The sequence below is a fragment of the Saccopteryx leptura genome, chromosome 2, assembly GCF_036850995.1.
Source record: "Saccopteryx leptura isolate mSacLep1 chromosome 2, mSacLep1_pri_phased_curated, whole genome shotgun sequence".
Lineage (NCBI taxonomy): Eukaryota > Metazoa > Chordata > Mammalia > Chiroptera > Emballonuridae > Saccopteryx > Saccopteryx leptura.
In genome coordinates this window covers 319416956-319438137 of record NC_089504.1, presented here as the reverse complement: position 1 = coordinate 319438137, position 21182 = coordinate 319416956, and the positions used below count along the sequence as shown (strand labels likewise).

General features: G+C 47.5%; 1 long non-coding RNA gene and 5 other non-coding genes across 6 annotated transcripts; 2 read left to right on the top strand and 4 right to left on the bottom strand.

Moving 5' to 3' along the window:
* The first annotated feature begins 9042 nt into the window (after positions 1-9042).
* On the top strand, positions 9043-9118 carry TRNAC-GCA (transfer RNA cysteine (anticodon GCA)). Its single transcript has one exon. It is a non-coding gene; the product is annotated as a tRNA-Cys (tRNA).
* Positions 9119-12877: 3759 nt separating this feature from the next.
* Positions 12878-12949, bottom strand: TRNAC-GCA (transfer RNA cysteine (anticodon GCA)). The gene has a single exon. It is a non-coding gene; the product is annotated as a tRNA-Cys (tRNA).
* Positions 12950-15805: 2856 nt separating this feature from the next.
* Positions 15806-19896, top strand: LOC136393568 (uncharacterized). Its single transcript, XR_010749098.1, has 3 exons — positions 15806-15945; positions 17655-17891; positions 18210-19896. It is a non-coding gene; the product is annotated as an uncharacterized lncRNA (long non-coding RNA).
* On the bottom strand, positions 18095-18166 carry TRNAC-GCA (transfer RNA cysteine (anticodon GCA)). Its single transcript has one exon. It is a non-coding gene; the product is annotated as a tRNA-Cys (tRNA).
* On the bottom strand, positions 18952-19023 carry TRNAC-GCA (transfer RNA cysteine (anticodon GCA)). The gene has a single exon. It is a non-coding gene; the product is annotated as a tRNA-Cys (tRNA).
* TRNAC-GCA (transfer RNA cysteine (anticodon GCA)) lies at positions 19830-19901 on the bottom strand. Its single transcript has one exon. It is a non-coding gene; the product is annotated as a tRNA-Cys (tRNA).
* Positions 19902-21182: the final 1281 nt, after the last annotated feature.

Sequence of the window (21182 nt, the reverse complement as noted above, 5' to 3'; positions counted from 1 at the left end):
GTGGCAAAAACAACCTGGTGGTGGCTGAAGCCAAAAAGAAGTGGGAAGGGAGGAGGAGAATTTATTATATTATAACCAGCGCTATCTCATGGAACATTGAGGCAGACTAGGAGCCTCGGGTTTCTCTAACTACAGTGCAGAGAATGGACCAGAAGGGGCCAAGAGGGGCTCCTCTGTATTCCAGGGGTAACAAGATTCGTTCTGAATCACGCTGTTACCAAGGTGATGGTAAACCAGGTATGAAGTTCATGATTGATCGGAAGGCAGAGAGAAAAGCAGAGCAAGCAAGCAAGCAAGCGTTGGCTGCCCCATTTGAGATTACAATGTGTCAGCGCAATGACTCTTAACGTGTGTGGATTAACGAATCCTTTCTTAATTCTGGGTGAAATTATTGATGGTGCAGTCTGCATCAGCCCTTGGCCATATGTGTGCACAGATGGGGGTCGTGCGCCTCTCAACTCTTTGTTCTGTTCCTCCCTGACAAGCTCTGCTACCGGCGAGGACACATTTCATTTCATGAACCACGAAGATGGAAGAAAGGGGATGTTGGGGTGGGCTGTGCCTGGTCCCGGCTGTATACAGGAGGGGCAGTGCCACACAGAAGAGCTTGCACCTGCCGAATGCTAATCCACATGCTGCTTCATTTAGAGGGGGAAAAATATATTTCTTGATTACTGTGGAAAAAAATGGCACAAATTGTCATTGATAAAGTGGCAGCCCCTAATATACATCATTTTGGAATCCTGGCCAAAGAAATGGGCAGTGAATCCATGATTCTGCATTTCCGCACGGACATATATTGGCTAGTAAGAGTACTTGTGTGAGTTTTGGAAATGAGAGAGAAGATAAAAACATTTCTTCTGTGACACTGAGAGGCAGGGCTCAAGTGGAATGTCTCAGGTGTACACATCTCTTACCATTAAGAAACAACTGTTACCTCATTTAAAATATCTTATTTTACTTCTTATTCTGATGGAGACAAAGCCATCTTTTTCAATTGTTGTTTGTGCCTCTTGTGTTAAGAAATACTTACCTGAGAATGTAAAGTCTCTAATTTTTAATTTGAATAATTTTAAAGTTTTCATAGTTACAAGTCTTTTAATTGTCTGGAATCTACCATTCGGTGTGGTGAGGGCTTAAAATTTTTTTTCAAGAAAAGAACCAGTAGAAACACCAGTTATCTCAGAACCATATGTTGAATAATTTGGTACTTTTCCCACTAGTTTGTGACTCCACTTTCATCATGGATTGGGGGACCATGTATTTATCATCCAACCAGGAAACTTTTGAGATTGAAAGGGAATGCTATTCATATTTATGCTGGGAACACAGCATAACTGGGATTGTCCCAGGCAACTTAGGACATACAGTTAGGGTTCTCCAGAGAAACAAAACCAAAATATATGTGTGTGTATGTTTGTGTGTATGTGTATTATATACATCGTATATGTTTTATAAATATGTATGGTATATATGTAGAGTGTAAGAGAGAGACATAGAACCATAGGAAGACACTTATTATGAGGAATTGGCTCACTGATTATGGGGGCTGAGAAATCCCGTGCTGTGCCCTCTGCAGACTAGAAACCCTAGATAACAGGTATTGTGGTTCCAGTCCAAACCTGGAGGCCCCAGAACCAAGAGCACTCATGTCCCAAGGCAGGAGAAAATGGATGTCCCACCTGAATAGAAAGCAGAGTCGCCCTTCCTCAATCTCTGTGTTCTACCGGGCCCCTCAACACACTGGATGATGCCCAACCACACTGGTGAGGCCATCTTCTTTACTCAGTTTATTGAGTCAAATGCTAATCTCTCCTGGAAAACCCCTCACAGACACACCCGGAAGTCATCCAACTATCTAGACATTTACCAGCTATCTAGACATTCCTTATTCCACTCAAGTTGATATATTAAATTCATCATCACAGTCACCCTTTCCATAGACCAAGTTCCCCCATAGACATGGGTCACATATCCTGTTCTGTTCATTTGTCTATTCTTTTTTTTTTTAATTCAGTGAGTGAAGGGGAGGCAGAGACAAACTCCTGCATGTGCCAGGACTGGGATCCACCCACCCACTAGTGGGCGATGCTCTGCCCATCTGGGGCACTGCTCCATTGATCAGCAACCAAGCTCTTCTTGGCAGTTGAGGTTAAGGCCATGGAGCCATCCTCAGCACCCAGAGCCAACTCACTCCAATTGTGCCATGGCTGCAGGAGGGGAAGAGAGAGAGAGAAGCGAGAGAAGCGAGAAGGGATGGGGTGGAGAAGCAGATGGGCGCTTCTCCTGTGTGCCCTGACCGGGAATCGAACTCAGGACATCCACATGCTGAGCCAACCGGCCAGGGTCATTTATTCCTATGCTGACTAGTTTAATTGTATTTACTTTGTAAGTCTTGCCATGTGGTAGAACATATCCTACTTTGTTTTCATATCTTAATTTGTCACAGCTAGTCTTAAACCTGTTTTTTCAAGTTCTACTAAAATCCTTTTGAACCTTTGCTGAAAACTGCAATGAACCAAATGACTAATTTGGAGAGGACTGACATTCTTATAATATTGAGTTTCCCTCCCACAAATAAGGACTCATCTTCATTAATTCAGGTTTCCTTTATGTCCTTCAACAATATTTTATAATTTTGTCAATAAAGAACTTGCAATATAGTACTTTAGTTCTGGTTACCTTGCGATTTTTTGTTTTTGTTATTAAGATGATTTTTACCCTAATTCATTATCCAGCTGGTTACTCCTGGTTTATGAGAAATGGTATTCATTTTTGTGTCTTGATTTTGCACTGAGCAATCTAGCTGAACTATCTTATTAGTTCTAATGATTTTTCTCTACTTTTAGTGTTGACAATCATACTTATCTGCAAATAAGGACAATGAGTCTCTCTTCAAGTCCTTCCTTCCTTCACCCCTTCACTCCTTCCTTCCTTCCTTCCTTTCTTCTTTTCTTCCTTTTTATTTTCTTGTTTTCTTATAGAGGCTAGGGTCCCCAGTACAATATTGAATAGTAAGGGTGATAATAGGCCTCCTTGTTTCTGAATCTAACAGGACTGCTTCTCATGTATAATTGCTGGAGATTTATAGTGGATTATTCTTATCAGGTCCAAGGAAATTTATTTCTAGTCTTCACTTGCCAAGAGTTTTTTCAAGTCATGATTCAATATTGAATTTTACCAATTTTATCCTTATCTGTTGATGTGATTATTCTGTGCAGGAAAAGTAGGTTTATAGTTGTGAGTGCAGGAAACAGTTTATTCTTGTATTATTCATTGTTTATTATTTTTCATACAAACAATTGCATCCCCTAATAAAAAGATATGGTTTTATAGGCAGGGCAAGCAGCCAGCAACATGGTAGCAGGTTGACTATTTGGCAACATCATGGAGAAGGCAATGCCTTGTTCTCACTGGAATAAATGCTTATTTAGAACTTAGATTATATGTTTAAAGTGAAATAGGTTACCTGCATAACAAATTAATGACATAAGTAAACTGCATGGGCATGAGAAAAGAACCCCCCCTTTTGCCTTGACCTTCCATCGCATGGCTCCCTGCCCTCTGTGGTCTCCCTCATGTGAGTCTAGCTGGTCTCTGACCTATGATCTATGTATCATACCCCTGAGGCTACTGTCCTCTAAATCCTCGGTGTCTTTGGGGCCTGCTGCCTTTCAGGGAGGACTGGTGTGTGTCCTCACTGTGTGGATGAGGGTCTGTGGAGAGAAATGGGCACATGCACTCCCCTGCTGTGGGGCAGAGAGAAAGAGGGACCTCAGACCACAGACCAAGGCCAGGTGGTCAGGGGCTGTGGGCCTTGCCCTAGCTCCCTGGGTGGTCTGTCCAGGATTCAGGGGTTGACACCATTCTGGCTTTGTCTCCCCTGGGTTCAGTCAAGACCTAGGAGATGGCCTGAGGCAGGGATGGGGCCAGAGAAGGAGGTAAGTGTGGAGCATGCAAGATGTGAAGAAGACAGGAGGGACAGTGGGGAGAGGAGGCTGGGAGGAGGGGGCAGAGTTGATGGGGGAGGGGAGGATGTAAGGATGGTGGGACTGGGGTTCTCAAACCTGGTGCTGCCCTACCTGGAGTTAGAGTGAAAATGTACCTATTAGACAAGGGAGGGTTCTCTGGGGAATGGAAGGGTGAACGCATGGCCAGAGACGGGTCTCCAGTCAGTCTGTGATGGGCCCATCAGTTTTTCTGGCCAACTAGGATGAATAGAATTTACTGCACACTATGGAATGCTTGGGTTACGCAGGTGAGAAATAAGGTAAGGAGGAGCTTTTACTATGCGAGGGGGTATAGCTCAGGAGATCCCCCGTTCAAATCTGGGTGTCCCCTGGTGGTGACTTGTTTTATTGCCAAACACAGATAAGTGACCTTGATACCACATTCTACTCAATAGCAATGTCTTGAGTGGGGTTTTTTTATTTTTATTTTTATTTTTTACAGAGACAGAGAGTCAGAGAGAGGGCTAGATAGGAAGAGACAGGAACGGAGAGAGATGAGAAACATCAATCATCAGTTTTTCATTGCGACACCTTAGTTGTTCATTGATTGCTTTCTCATATGTGCCTTGACCATGGGCCTTCAGCAGACCGAGTAACCCCTTGTACAAGCCAGCGACCTTGGGTCCAAGCTGGTGAGCTTTGCTCAAACCAGATAAGCCCACATTCAAGCTGGCGACCTCGGGGTCTTGAACCTGGGTCTTCCGCATCCCAGCCCGACGCTCTATCCACTGCACCACCGCCTGGTCAGAATTGAGTGGTTTTTGTGTGCTGTGCACCCCTTTGCACTGAACTGGACCATGTGTATCAGTCTGGGCCAATCAGGAGACAGAAACCACACAGACATTTAAATGGGAAGTTTAATATAAAGAATTATTGTGCTATAAAATAAGAGTAATTACCTGACCTGTGGTGGAGCAGTGGATCAGCGTCGACCTGGAACGCTGAAGTCCCTGGTTTGAAACCCTGGGCTTGCCCGTCAAGGCACTTATGGGAGTTGATGCTTCCTGCTCCTCCCCACTTCTCTCTCTCTGTCTCTCTTCTCTAAAATGAATAAATTAAATAAATAAATAAATAAATAAATAAAATAAAAACAAAACAAAAAAAAGAACCACTTTTCTCATAGAATGTGGTTTTAAAATGAGAGTAATTACAAAGGTTCAAAGAAAACTCTAAAGGTACCCCTGTAGTGAGGGACCCAAGCAAGGACAAATTTGGAAGAGGAACACTTCCCCAGAGCTAGGAGTCAGATCTCATCCGATAAGGTGTGGTTGTAGCCCACCCACCGAGTTGTCTCAACCAGACCTGTTCACAGTTGCCAGGCAAGCAGGATGCAGCCTTCTAGGCACATAAGTGAGCCACTTGGAAGTGTGAGAACTGGAGGTCACAATGTCCATACTTGGAGAGTATGGGAACCAGACCTGGGCAGAGGCAAGCCCAGACTGGCAGGCGGGTGCTTAGAGGGCACTGGGGTGGGAACATGGGGTGGTCAGCAGTCCAGCTGGGGCAGCAGGGACACAGAGGGGCTTTGTTCACTGGATGTGTGCCTGAGGCAGAGTTCCACCAGGTGTCCTCACACACCTGCAGCACTGACAAAGCACACAACAGGAGCCAGAAGAAGAAAAGCAAGAACATGCGGCCAGAACTGGGAAAAAAGCCCCCTTTTGCTTACGACATTCCTCCGGCGCCCTCTATGGACAAGTGTTAACATTGTTCTCACTTAAAGGAGAAATGCTGAAAGAATCTGTCCCTTTCCCCAGAGTGGAAATGGAAGGGTGAACTTAAGAGCTGAGAGTCAATACATTGATAACTGTCGCACCACGTGACTTGTTTGGCCAACAAGATGTTAGCAGATATGCTACAAGCAGGGACTTGAGATCTACTTGCAGAGTTGGGTTTGCTCTCCACACTTCCACCATTACCATGAGATGCACTTACCCGGGAAGCTGCTCTCCTTCAACCTGTTCCCCGGCATGGAACATGGCTCAACCCTTAGCCCAGCTCCCAAGAGGAGCCAAGGCCAGTCAGACCTGCAGCTTATAGCTGATTCACCCAGCCAAGCCCAGCCTAGGTCAGCTGACTCACATTCAACCTGCAAACCCAAGGGCATGAGAATAAATGCTTACTGTTGTATGCCACAATTTTTGAAGGCTTAACTATACAACATTATTGTGAGTAAGACTGACAAATACTGAAATCGGTATGTCAAAAGGGCTCCTGCATAACAGAAGCCTAAAATACATGTAATAGCTTCATGATGAAGAGGTGGGGGCCAGGGAAGCTGTTGCCGTCAGCTAGGAAATAGCAAGGACATTCTTATTGAGGGTAAGAAAAATGGAGGCTCATGATTACCTGGAAGGCAGCAAGTATACTTGAACTTGTAGAGGTGGGGGAGGCTATTTCAAGGCAAAATGTTGAATGCATGAGCTATTTGTCACAGGATGCTTTTTGATAAGATACTATGACAGATTCGAATTCAGAAGAGAATTTACTGGTTTGTAGTCAGAATATAGAAGCAATATGGATAGCCCAGAAATTAACAGTTGGAAGAAATGAAACCATTCTATTCAAAATAAAGGTGAAGCCATTGTTATATCATTTTAGGGAAAAGACTAAATCCAGAGCCTTTCAGTAAGACAGCCTCAGACCAAATCAAGCTTTAATGTACTCATAGCTTTGATGTGTTTTATTATGAGCACTAAAAGAATTAAGGTGATGCCAAATATATCCTCTTAGTTGGACAAAAGTGTACGTAGAAAGATTTGGGATGTGGTCTTGCAGAACTGCAATGTGCCCCAAATACTTATAAGTGAACTGGAGGGAGAGCATATGTCAAAAAAGAATTGTGGTTATGGCTTTTGAAACATGGAGTAAAACACATAGGAAACCCACACATTTCTTGAGAGAGTGCTATTGACAAGACATCAACAGCCCAGACTAAAGGAGACTGAGACTGGGAGGTAGAAAGACCTCTGGGCCTCTAATACTCTACAGGTGGGAAGCAAGTTGAAAAAACTGCTTCACCGCCAAACAGGACAAATTTTCCAATAACCTCTTCAGAAATTGCAAAGGAAGATGATGGGAAAAGAAGACTTCTGAGAGGGTGGAGCCAAGAGCCGCGTAAAACAATGGACTGGGAGCCAAGGCCACACCAAGGAACATCCTTACTCCAGAAATGCTTATTGTGTGCTACTGACTTTTGAGGTGGTTTTGTTTTTATGTAGCATAATTGTGAAAAGGCTGTCAAATATTGAAATTGGCATCTAGAAGGAGGCTCTGGCTGTACCAAAAGGTAAAGGGGACATGGCACTTTCTTCTGCGTGCCCAGTTTCTATAACTGTGGGTGCTTCCCATTTTTTCCAACCTTAGAATGTAAATGTTGGTTGCAGTAAGTCGCTCCTGTACCCTCACTGTATTTGGGGTGTGCGAGAGGTAGCTGACTTGTCTTTCAAGTTCCTAGGTCTCTGGATCAAGAGAAACCTCACCTGGATCTAATGTAGATCACAAGTTCCTGGTCATTACCTGATTGAGTGAGACTTGGGGGTTTTGGGATAAAGCTGTGTATATTTTGCAAGTAGGAGAGGTGGAGATGATTAGGACCAGGAGAGCAGGCCGTGGTAGTTAAACTGTCAGCCCAGTCCTTCACTTATTCTGTCTGTGCCCTTTGCCACAGACTTTTCAGAATCTCCCATTCAAAGTGTAATATGGCTCCCTGCCCTGGATGCAGGCAGGGCTTGGTCCTGTGACTCGCTCTGACTGATGGAATGTTAGCACACGTGATACAAGGAGAGGCTTGCACTCCACATGCATAGTTGGGCTTGCCTTCTTGCAGGTCTTCCAATGCCATGAGAAAAGCTTCCCCTGCTTAGCTGCTGCTCCTCCAACCCGACCCCAGAAGGAACCGATGTGGAGCAGACCCAGGTCCAGCTCACTAAGAGGAGCCAACCACAGCTTGAAGCAGGGCCACTAGTTCCTTCCAACCCAGCCTGGACTCGCCAATTGGCATCCATGCTGCTGACCTATGAACGTGAAGGTGAATGCTTATGATCATGTGCATCTGAAGTTTGAGAGGATTTGTTAGGAAGCGTTACTGTGGGCATAGCTGAATAATACAGTGTGTCCGTAAAGTCATGGTGCACTTTTGACTGGTCACAGGAAAGCAACGAAAGACGAAAGAAATGTGAAATCTGCACCAAATAAAAGGAAAACTCTCCCAGTTTCATACCTATTCAGTGCACTTCGATGTGGGCACACACACAGATTTTTTAGGGCTTCTTAGGTAGCTATCCCATATAGCCTCTACGGACTTATCACTGACTGATGGCCTACCAGAACGGGGTTTCTCCACCAAACTGCCAGTTTCCTTCAACGGCTTATCCCACCGAGTAATGTTATTCCTATGTGGTGGCGCTTCGTTATAAACGCGCTGATATTCACGTTGCACTTTGGTTATGGATTCGAATTTAGCAAGCCACAGAACACACTGAACTTTCCTCTGTACCGTCCACATCTCGACTGGCATGGCCGTGGGCTGCTCCGCTGTATACACAGTGTTTCGTCATCATCTACGCATGCGCACATGCTGCCACATCATCCTACAGAAATTGGGAGGGTTTTCCTTTTATTTGGTGCAGATTTCATATTTCTATCATCTTTTGTTGCTTTCCTGTGACCGGTCAAAAGTGCACCATGACTTTACGGATACACTGTATAACCACAATTCTTACACCATGTCCCCCCTTCCCCTCTTGTACTGCCCACCAGGCACTGGGTGAGGGGAGAGGAAGAGACTTCTATTCATTAAAAAAAATCGAGTTGTGCTTACAGAGTCAAAAATTGCCTGTTAGACCAGGGAGGGCTGTCTAAGGAATGCAGGATGAACTTATGTCCCGAAGAGTGGTCTCTAGACAGTTGTTGATGGGTCTGCTGGTTTCCATAGGCTGGTTAGGAATAAACAGAATTTACAGTATGTTATGGAATCCTTGGGGGTGGCCACACTGGTGAAATAGGTTAAGGAGGACTCTTAGTTAGGCATGGGAGTATAGCTCAGGGGAAGAGCATTTATTTGACTGCAGATCAAGAGGTCCCCAGTTCAAGTCTGGGTGCCCCCTGCTGGCAGCTTGTTTTATTGCTGAACACAGATAAATAGGACCTTCTTGATTTAACTTCCTACTTCCAAGTGACCTTCATCACCACTCTTCCCTGGTCTGACAGTTTCCTCAACGTAACTTCTGGTATCTGGCACAAGACATCACGCTGTCCTTAATGATCTGTGTGTTTCAGAGGTTTTTAATTAAGTGTTTACATTGTGAAGGAATGAATCAGACGATACCCAATATGCGTCAGAATTACTGGTGACCTTACTAAAAATACAGATTAAAATTTTGTCTTAGTAAGACTGAGAAGGAGCCTAGGGACTTTGGTTTTTTATTCTTTTTTTGGGGGGGGCTTACTCCCCAGCTAACCTCATCCTAACATCCAGTGATTCCAAGGTTGGAATATTATTTTGAAATTTACAATAGAAACAACAGTCTGGTGGTAAATACCCATAATTTTCAAGCTAGAGCCTTCAGCCCAGGAAGGAGGGGAGGTCGGGTGCTGGGCTGTAGGCAGAGACAGTGACTGGGTGTGTAGAGGCAGAAAACATGGGAGAGGTGAGGAAAGCACAGGCACAACAGTGGTGACCGCTCGGCTCGTGAGCGATAACTCGGCTCACTGCGTCACACAACACTAGTTGTTTGTGCGTGAAGTGTTTGAGTGATGACGTAGAGGTCCCTGGTTCGAGTCCGGATGCCCCTGAACTTGGTGGGAAGAGCGGCTGGGTGGGTCAGGCCGTGTTCCCGCCCCTGCAGCCACATGCGACCTCTCCAGACCAGCCTTCAGCCCTGACAGTCCCACTGTGTCTCACTTCTCTTTGCTGAGTGTTTCTCTTGTGTTGTGTTCCCTTTCCTTCCCCCCAAAACCGTTGAACCCTTTTTGTTTTGAGGATTCCCCCGTTGTGTGAGCCCTGGCGATGGCTCTGCTGGCCACCACAGATGCCAAAATGGAAGATTACTTTCTCCCTCTGTCTTGCTGGCACTCTTAGGCAAACAAGTGCCCCGGACCCAGACAACTCTTAGAGACTGAGTGACCCAAATTCCAGGGTCTGGCATCGTCCAGTGGCTCCCTAACCAGTGTACATTGTCTGAGAGCCTGGGGCTCCCTTGGGTCACCCCTGCTTCATGAGGCTGCATCTCCAACCTTTCCTTCAGTACCATGAGCTCCCTGACACCAGACAATGAGTGTCTCACCTTTTCTAGTAGACAGAACCAGTTCCTGTGTCTGCAGCAAAGTACCTGGGCTTCTGCAACAACTGGAATGCTGTGTAGGCAAAGGACCTTAAAGGAGAGGCAGTGGGTGTGGGCTTGGCTTTCGCCCCTATTTGGGATGAAGAAAGTGGAAACCCAGCTGATTCTTCAGGGCTGAGAATCTGGGAACTCCGGGCGCTCCGTGTAAAGTGACTGAGGTGCTGATCACGTAGATGCTCCTGGCCACCTGGATGGGAGGCAGTTTATTCATGTGGGAGGCAGTCAGTGGATCATTGTGGCTGGCCTCCGTTCTGATTGGCCGATGTCTGTGCCACAGCTGTTGTTAAATATTTTGAGTATCATCACTCCTTCTTGGAATAAAGTTCCCAAAGCTTTCCCGGACAAACCGTTGTTATAGAACAGGACAAAGGACCAACCCAGTCTGACAGCATGGGGCAGCTCAGAGACATACAGCGGAAAGCTCAAATGTCTACAGGCTCTCTGACAGATGGAAGTGGGCAGACTTCCCTGTGACCGCTGAATGACAGATTGTTGGGGAACAAAGGTGGAAATGAGCCCAGTTGGGCTCACCCATCTCTTGTGTGAATGGCCACTCCAATGACAGCCACTCCAGTGAAATCGCAGAGGGTGTCAGAACAGGTCCTCCAATGCGATAGAAAAGTTGCTACATGTTACTTTTACCTTAGTCTTTATTGGGAGTTTTCCCTGTCACCCAGGTAATAGGAGCAGGGGTGATAAAATTCTTAGATGCGAAATGTCTCCCTGAGTAGTCAGGTAGAACGTGGGGAGTGGTGACTAGTTGCCAAGTTCTACCTACATGTTTACATGTTCTTATACTTATAGTAATCCCCAAAGGTGAGAGAATAAGTGATTTTCATGCTGGTGCGCCAGCCAGAGTCAGGAGGCTTCTGGGTGCTCAGATGAGGGGTCAGTGGGAAAGGGGAGGGAGCTGACGGGTGAGTCAGCCAGGACAGGACATGGGCTGACTGGGAATAATAAACAGAAACGTATAGGTTCCTGGGAGATCCCTCCTAGGGGAGGCCCCACTCATGAAACCCTGTCAATTAGAAAGCAGTTGGAGGCAGGCGCTGGCTCAGGGGAAGGCACTGTGACTGCAGGTGCTGAGGTCTGTGGTCCAAATTCCCGGGTTCTATGAACTTGTCTCGTTCAATACCAGATGTGGGGTAGGTGCTGAGGTCTGCGGTCCAAATTCCCGGGTCCTATGAACTTGTCTCGTTCAGTACCAGATGTGGGGTAGAAGCCATGCAGGTCATTTGCTGGGAAGGTCTGTCTCCTCTGGCCCAGGGAGGGTGCAGGAGTGGGAGTGGGAGGCAGCCAAGGATGGTGGGTCATGCCTGCTCCCGGGGGTGGGAAGAGCCCACAAGCATCCCTGTGGGATCTGGCTCCAACCCTGTTATTAATCAGGTGTGTGTGCATCAGCGTGTCTCTTCATTATGGCCTCTTTTCAAGCCCAAAACATGGGGCACCATGCTAAATTGGGGGTTCCTAGTTCAGACTCTCCACTGCGATCATCCGACAAGCTTGTTACAATGGAGCCCCTTGGCCCCACACCCGCTCTCTGGTTCAGGGGACTGACCAGGCCTGTGAGCTTCATATCCGGGAGAGCACACTCGACCCTCATAGCCTCTCACAGCAGGTGCAGCCCAGCCGGGGTCACCCACAGGCCTTCCGTTGACACAGCTTTACTCAGCAGTCCTTGGCCATGGATGGCGGGCTGCAGGCGGAGGTTGTGCAGAAGTCGGTGGCAAGCAGGAGCGCCTTTGTGCTGTGCAAGCGGGCCTCATGGACCGACCAGACAGAGGGCTGCCTCAGTGTCCGGGAGTTCTGTGTATAGTTAGAGTCCGAGTCCTTGTTAGACAACAAGGAGAGGGGCTTTTAAGGACAGATATTCCTTACCTGTTCTTATTTTTTTAGTTTTCACTGATTTGGGGGTGTGCTTCCAGCTCTCTTTCCCTCTCTGGAGCCCAGATTTTGCACGCAGGAGAGAAAACAGACAGAGGGGTCAGATCAGTCCTCTCCCCCACCATCTCCTGCACTCTCTCAGTCCCTGCCCTGTGCACAGAGCCTCCTGGAAGCCTATGCTCCCCCAGGCTGAGGCCCAGGCAGGGCAGGGTGTGGGTTGGAGAGTCTGGAACAGGCCCCAGTGGGAACTCTAGGACTGGGGACATGGAGCCTCAGTCCAAGGCCTCTGGCCTGCGGCCCAGTGTGCCTGGCTCAGAAGGCCAAGCAGCCTCCCCATTACAGGGGCACACGGTCCACCTGCTCCTGTGTGATAGCCCAGGTGAAGCTCTGGAGCACAGGGCAGGAGATGGAGACACACCAAGCCCTCTGTGCCCAGACAGGAGCAGGGATCTGTACCTTGTACACTTTAATGTGCACACCAGTCACCTGAGGGAGAATCTTTAAATTTAGATTGGTCTGCACTTCCTGAGGAGTTGTGGGTCCAAGAGGTTGAATGGCTTCATTCTTTTTTCTCCAGGAGTTCTGCCTGAGGGGGAACCAGGCATAAAGGACCCACTGTGATTAAAAGTGAAATTGGGCAGGGGGCACCCGGATTTGAACCGGGGACCTCTTGATCTGCAGTCAAATGCTCTACCCCTGAGCTATGCCCCCTCACCTGGAGGAGGAGTATAATTAATACCTTTTACCTGTATAGTCACACACAGGTCTGGTTGGGATGGCCTGCCCAATCTCTGAACTCCAGCCTCCCTCCTGGCAGGGACCAGCCCTTCTTCCCCCATCACTTCTCCATGCGCCTGGCTGAGAACGCCCTGGTAGCCTTGTTGACTTTGACAGGTGGGGAGACCTTTAAAATCATCCAGGTAACCCTCTCTGTCAGTTACAGTTATTGAACATGTACTGCATGTCAGGCATACTGGGATAGGGACCTAGCTCTGACCGGGGACCAAGCCTTCCCTTGCACTGAAAGATGGCTCAGAGCCCATGTCGGAAGTTCTATTTAATGACATAGGAGAATGTTCATGATAATTCATCAAGTGCAAAGGCAAATTGAAAAACAGTGTGTCAGGGGAAGTCTAGATGATTTTAGCTTCTTAGGTGCTTTTATTTATTTATCTTTCAGCTTTTCAATCTTGAGCTTGTTGCCTTTGTAAAAAAAAAAAAAAAAAATGTGTTGCCCCGCCAGTTAACTCAGTTACAGTGTTGTCCTGAAACACCAAGTCTGCAGGTTTGGTCCCCAGTCAGTGGCAGTGAGGTACAAAGAAAAGAAAACAAAACAAATAAAACAGTGCCAGTCCAAAGTCAATCGGAAAAGGTACTCCTGAAAGACCGAGCCAAGACTGAGAATGAACATGACAGATGGTCAAGGAAGCCTTCCACAGGAGCAGCGGCAGAGAGGCGGAGCAGATGGAGGGGGGTGGGGGAGAGGGGGTGCTGTCCTGGGAGCCTTCCAAGAGCCTCGTGAGAGGTGAGTCCCCCCCACCCACGTGCTGCCGCTGTGCTGCGCACTGCAGTCACATCACATCACCATAATGGCCATGGCCTGTGCCTGCAGGGCTCCTTGCATAGAGTGAGGGGGCCAATAAGTATATGAGCATGTAAAAACGTGCAAGCGAGCCCTGGCCAGTTGGCTCAGCAGAAGAGCATTAGCCAGGCATGGAAGTCCTGGGTTGGATTCCCCCAAGGGCACATAGGAGAAGTGCCCATCTGCTTCTCCACCCTTCCCCCCTCTCCTTTCTTCTATCTCTCTCTTCCCCTCCTGCAGCCAAGGCTCCACTGGAGCAAGGTTGACCTGGGCACTGAGGATGGCTCTGTGGCCTCCGCCTCAGTTGCTTGAATGGCTCCGGTTGTAACAGAGCAACGCCCCAGATGGGCAGAGCACCGCCCCCTGGTGGGCATGCCTGGTGGATCTTGGTCAGGCGCATGTGGGAGTCTGTCTCTGCCTCCCTGCTTCTCACTTCAGAAAAGTTAAAAAAACAAAAACAAAAAAATTTGAGCAAAAGAAGAGAGGCTGTGCCTGACCAGGCAGTGGCGCAGTGGATGGAGCCTCGGACTGGGATGCAGAGGACTCAGGTTCGAGACCCCAAGGTCGCCAGCTTGAGCAGAGGGTCATCTGTTTGAGTAAAGCTCACCAGCTTGGACCCAAGGTCGCTGACTTGAGCAAGGTGCTGCTCGGTCTGCTGAGGGCCCACAGTCAGGGCACATATGAGAAAGCAATCAATGAACAACTAAGGTGTCACAACGAAAAACTGATGATCGATGCTTCTCATCTCCCTCCGTTCCTGTCTGTCTCTCCCTATCTGTCCCTCTCTCTGACTCTCTCTCTCTGTCTCTGTAAAAAAAGAAGAAAGAAGAAGGAGGAGGAGAAGAAGGAGAAGGAGAAAAAGAAGAAGAAAGGCTGTAACTGACAGAACGAGATCCCAGGAAAAGCAGAGTAGAAAGACTTCTTTCATCTTATAGGCTGGAGGGGGTGCAGGCAGTATCAGGATGCTGAGTGACCTCACAGCCGATGGCCTTGGTCTTCTCAGTCAAGTGAGAAACAGGTCTTCTAAAGAGAAGGAAGGAAGCAGCATGGCACTCACTACTTGAGAAGCAGGGCAGAATTTGCCTCAGACACTGTGGGCAATGCAGAAGAGGTGAATTAGAAAGGAAGGGAGTTACTGCTCCTTAGCAGAGATCTGCCAGTTGAGGTCAGACTGGCACAGGCTTGCAATGGGACCATTGCCTGGCTCCACAATGACATCAGCAAACACTGGCAACCCTAGAGCAAAGATGGAGAAAGTCAGTGGTGTCGCGTATCCACAGAAGTGAAAGGACGCTGTGAAGAAGGCAGACGGAACACAGGCAAAGACCACACAGGGACTAGAATCGTGGTTTAGAGGCAGAGGAGAGTCGCGGGGTCTATACTGGGTCAGTAGGCAGGAGAGCCACAGCAGTTCTGGGAGCGCAGAAACAGAACAGGTCAAAGTGATCAAGGTCCAAATGAGCATGATGCACAGTTTCAGTAACAGTAAAGACAAGATGAGGTGAAAACGAGAAGAGGCATCAGAGAGGACTTCTCAGATCTAAGACCTTAAGAGGGAATAGTTCTGAGTTATGGTCCAGTTTGGGTCGTATGGTGGTGTAGACTTGGCCACGAGTGCAGAGCACGCAAAAGAACAAAGGATCAAAACGAAACAGAAACAAGTACATAAACCAGAAGTTTTCTTCTCTCTCATGTAAAGGGCCATGCTTAGATGGTCCTGGTTTGGCATCTGTCCCACCTGGTCTGGACCTGATTCCTTCTTCCTGGTCGTTCCAGCCTATTTGGTTTTCATTCCAAAGGTGTCCCCGTGGTCCCACATCTCCCAATTTAGCATGGTGTCTATCTCCTAGCCAGCAGGAAAGGGGAAGAGAAAAGACATCCTCTCCCTTTAAGAATACCCATCCCTCTCACCTACATCTCACTGGCCAGAGCGCACTTGGCCTCACTCCAAGGGAGTCTGGGAAATGTAGTTTTTCTTCTGCAAAGCCATGTCCGCAGCTAACCACCAAAAAGACAGAATGGACACTGGGAAAAACACTATAAAGAGACTTCACCATGCCTCTTTATAGCTGCCATGGGGTGGAATCTGTGAACACCATTAGAGCCAACGTGGAAACCTCACCAGGTGTGAGCACTGGAAAGGTCATTACTGTGATATTGACACGACGAAAACTTGAGGAGGCGAGGGAAATATGATTGTTAGCCTGGTTCTAAAATCTTCTACTGAGCCTGGGGAGTCCCAGGTATGGCCACCTACATCAAGGAGGAGAGCACGGTGTACGGAGATGCAGACTGCTTTGAAGGAGGATAGTTGAGGAATGGTTGAGGACCTGGACCTAGAAGGGGCGAAGTGAAGGAAACTGAACAGGAAAGGGGAGAGGGTGCCCTCTCTGGAGGGGGAATGAAGGCATAGGGCCATCTTCAGGGGACTGCTGTAAAAAGGGGCATTAAGAGGAACGGTGGAGGACGAAGGAACTGTCCCCCAGTGAGCAGGGGGTTCCACAGCTGCAGGGCTGGAAGGATTGGGTTGCAGCACCTGAAGTAGTAAGGAGGAAGCAAGATGGAGGCTGCCACTCAAGAGGTCATTTTCAATATCAAAAGGTGTCCGTGGGGAAGGGGAGGGCAGGGACAGGTAAGGGGCAAGCCACCAGGTTCTCAGCCAAAGTTCCTAAGCCAAAGTTCCGAGTGTTTATGAAACTGGAATAACAAAAACCACCTCTTTGAAGAAAAAGTTCTAACTTAAAAATTTGCATCTCTTGTCAACCAAAAGCTTTACCAAAGGGGAAACTGAAGCACATCTCTGAAGATAAAAGAAGTTTTGTTTTTTCAGACACGTATGTCATATGCTGATAAGAGAACTCAGAGGATACCATATATTTATAACCCGGGGGAAAGGCTATCTGCCAGCCTATCTCGTTAGTCTCCAGGAAGACCCGACCTGCCGGTGCTTTGTCTTAAGTGGTTGTTTCTTTCAATGTTTAAAAGATTTAAGACTTGCTGGTTGTCAAATAGTTTTATTGTAAGAACCTGTTCTTAACCTATCTGAAATATAAACTCTTGGGTTTTTGTTTTGTTTTGTTTTAATAAACCTGAAGGATCATGCTATGTATTTTAGGTAGTTGTGAGAGAGATTATAAAAGATTAGGGATACTAAAACTATGAATTGTACTTCTGCATTACATGCTGTCTCTCTGAACCCACACTGATTCTGAGATTGTCCACCAGATGCTCAGCTCTTTGTTCCCCACACCCTAGGAAGCCATCACATTCTTCAGTTTTGAGAAGGTTGATAACATTCACTGATTCCTTCTGCAGAAGTTCACTTCTAAAGTTCGAATGAGGCACAACATTGTCTTTAATAGTTACACAGCCCAAGGTTAGACCGAAACAGGTTGATTGCTCACCTTGTGCACACTCCCAGCCCCACGAGGGGTTTGGCCGGGAAATAGACCTATTCCAGCCCGTCTCAGGCAGAAGACCTAGACTGAGAAGGAGAAATTAAGAAAACTAAGACATGCTAAAACAGCATCTGTGCCTGGAACATGCTGTTCAGGTCAAGTTACAAATGATGGACACATAGGATGAATAAGAGGAAGTCCAGGACACAAGGTGCTAGGCACACGGAGTGGGATGAGGTAACCTGGGTCTGAGAGGGTCCCCAGGAAGCTCTAAAGCTGCTCTCAGCTCAGATGTTGTCCAGGAGGCCTGGGGGAGCTTACTCTAAATCTGGGATCCGCCCCAGACATTCTGATTTAACTGGTCTGGGGTGGGGCCTGGGAAATGGCACTTTTTTATCAACTCTTCTAGTGATGCTAATTTATATTTGGATTTTAGATCCACTGACTACCGCATTGATGTTTCACCATTTGCTGGTTCCAAAAAAAAAAAAAAAAAATCTTTACAGTGATGTCTAATGAGGAAGAAGAAATTGAAATCCAGCACCAATTTAAAAGGTCAAAATTAAGAAGAAATAAGGGGGCACCTGACCAGAGGTGGCACAGTGGATAGAAAGTCCACCCAGAACACTGATGTTGGTAGTTCGAAACCCCAGGTCACTGGCTTGAGCATGGGGTCACTGGCTTGAGCCCAAGGTAACAGGTTCCATCCCTGGTCAAGGCACGCATGAGAAGCAACCAATCACAACTATGTGGAGCAACAAGTTGATATGTCTCTCTCTCCCTTTCTCTCTCTCTCCCTACCTCTCCCTCTCTCTTATCTTCCCTCTCAATCTCTCTCTCTAAAAAAAAAAGTGTAAAAAATATATATGTATAAATAGGGGGCACCCAGATTTGAACTGGGGACCTCTTGATCTGCAGTCAAATGCTCTACCCCTGAGCTATACCCCCTCCTGCTATGGTATACCTTAATTAATACTTTTCATCTCTACAGCCACACCCAGACTACCTATAAATTTATGAGTTGCCACTTCAGGATGGACTGCTCTTGGGAGTTTCCAGGCCTGCCTCAGAGAAAACTCATCAACCTGCTGTACAACAGGAGACAGGCTCCCTCCTCCAAGGGCCTACAACCTGTGACCTGGCCCACTGTCCCTGGGTGTGAGCAGCACACATTGCCTTCAGCAGACACTCCCAAAAACATGCAGTTCAGTTAAAGGAGGACTCACACAGCCTCACCTGTTCATTTACCTGAGGACAGATCTGCAGCTAAGAGTAACAGCTGACATTAGAGTACTAGCTATTGTTCAAAGTGCTTTAAATTCTCTCTCATAAAATCTCTGAGCTGGTACTATTATTATCCCCCTTTTTATAAATGCCGAAACTGAGGCACAAGAGAGATTGAGTAGTTTATCCAAGGTGACACTCTCTAACCCACCCCAGCGGGCATCTGGGAGGCTCTGACACTTGGAGTCAAAACCTGATGTTCCTGGGAAGTTTGCGGTGCTCAAGGTATGCTGGGAACAACCCATCTGCACAACTCCAGTTCTGCTGGCATTTAGTGAGTCCATCAGTGTGACTGGACTGCCACCCTGCTGCCATCCTCAGCCTCCAGAAATGCAGCTCAGCACTCAGCCAGCCTGAGACCAGTCACCATTTATTCTCAGCTGGGAACAAGGACTGGGAGGTGGGCTGTGAGGGGAGGTGGGAAGGTTATTCAAAACTGCACATAAATAAGGGGGCACCTGGATTTGAACCAGGGACCTCTTGATCTGCAGTCAAATGCTCTACCCCTGAGCTATACCCCCTCAGATGTTAGTGTAACCTAATGGATACCTTTCATCTGTGTGGTAACCCTCAGCTCTGCAAAATTGTTACTGCTCTACTCCAGGACTGACTTTTTAGAAGCTGCCAAACCAGCTCATAATTAGACACCTTCCCTCAGCTCTGCAGCTTACTAGGCATCAGTCCCCAGGTGGAGTCATCAGAGAGGAGAAAATGAGAGAAGCTGCCTGAAGGAACCCCAGATCCATTTCCCATTGCCTTTTTGTTTTAGCCCAAGAGGTGGCCGACTGTTTCCAAAACTACCCACTGATCAAGACTCCCAGCCCTCCGCCTTACTTCCTTCAGTGAAGGCAGAAATGGGCTCTAATGCCGACAGTATCATGGAGCTTCGGTCGTTGGGGTTTGTAGGAGCAATGCTGCACACTCCTTCTCTCCTGTTAGAGTAGCTAAGCCTGGCTTTTGCCTCTGAGGTGGAAGCAAGCATGTGAGAGAGCTCTGGACATGGAGAACCCAGTTCCCCAGAGGGAAATGTCGACCTTGAATGAAGAAGAACCTGGGTGCTGGGATGTGTCTCCCTCCGTAGGTCTGCCCACCACTCAACTGTGCCAGACTGTTTTGGTGGGAAGGTGAAGGTCATCATTTAGGGTTCCATTTACTGTTTGTTCCTGCCAAGTACAGCTCTCTTCTGCTGCCCTGGAAAAGCCTGGAAGAATTCTGCGTGAGAGTACCTGCCTCCTCTTTGAGGACCCAACAGGTTGAAGAAATGAGATGCATATGGAAGGAGATGATTGGTGCAGATTAAAGGAAGCTAGAATATCAGCAATAGAGTAGGGGGCACCCGGATTTGAACCGGGGACCTCTTGATCTGCAGTCAAATGCTCTACCCCTGAGCTATACCCCCTTACCTGGTGTGTATGTCTAATTAAATGCCTTTACACCTGAGTTGCAACACCTTCACCTGGGCACTGAAATTTCTATGAATCCTTAGAAGGTTCTGGAGATGTGAAAAATGTGCCTTATAGCAAAATTATTCAGTACCATTTGGCCCCTGGAAACCTCCTCTGCTCACAATTTTTCAGTCTCATCTTTCTTAGTATCTTTTTATTTTATTTTATTTTATTTTATTAGTATTGTTTTAAAGGCACCTGTTTGGAAACTCATTGCTAGGACCTGGACTGTCCCCTCCTTCCTTCTTCCCCTGGCAAATTTCATCTTTAAACTTGCCCTGCGCACCCCCCCCAGCCCCGCCTCCTCCCCCACATCATTGGCTGGATTAGGGGCTTCGTAGCCTACCTCCTCCTCTGCTCTGTTTCCCTCCCACCAAAGCTGCTTGGCTTTCTGCAGTGTCTTCACTGAACCCAGGAAGCCCTGACAAATTATTTGAATAATTTGGCCTGAGAGGTCATAACCCCCATTCTGGGTCCCAGGAAGCCACCCAGCTGTCCCAAGAGACCTTGGACCAGAAGGTTAGCACAGCTGGAGCAGAAGGAACCATGCGGAGGAACCACGACCAGGGATTCCTCTCCCAGGTGAAGGCTGGCCGGACACACGGCCCTGCGGACCTCGAAAATTGACCGAGCACTTTCCAACTGGCAGGGACATGGGAAGGCATCACCAAAAGAACTCAAAAGGCCACATGGATCCCAATGGGCAGAGAAAAGACACCTGCCCAAAGGGGCACATGAGGCCTACTGGCCCTGTCCATCAACAGTAGTGCAGCCACCAGGTACCTAGCTGAGGACCTTCGGATGTGGTAGCCCACAGAGCGGTAACTCTCCATCAGCTTTTTTACCATCCCCTTCGTGGTCCCACACCAGCACCAGATGTGCTTGGCTTCCCAGATTCCCGTGTCTCTGGCTTTTCACCACCTTGCCGTGCTTTGGGAAGGCTGCTTAGTGACTGTTCTCTGGTCCTCCAACTCCCCCTTCTGGACTGTTACTTCTCCCAGCTCATGATAGTGCAAGGTCTTATTTCTGTAACTCCTTCATTGAAACGTTCTCGGTGACAAGACTGCTCTGGTTGAACACAGACTGGCACATCCAGCCAGGTTCATTTCATTACCTTTTCCATTTGTGTATGAAACATACAAAAATTCACAAATCATGAGTGACCAGCTTTGCAACTACTAAAAAAATTAATATGCCTGTGTAACCCCACATCCAGATCAAGAAATGGAACATCT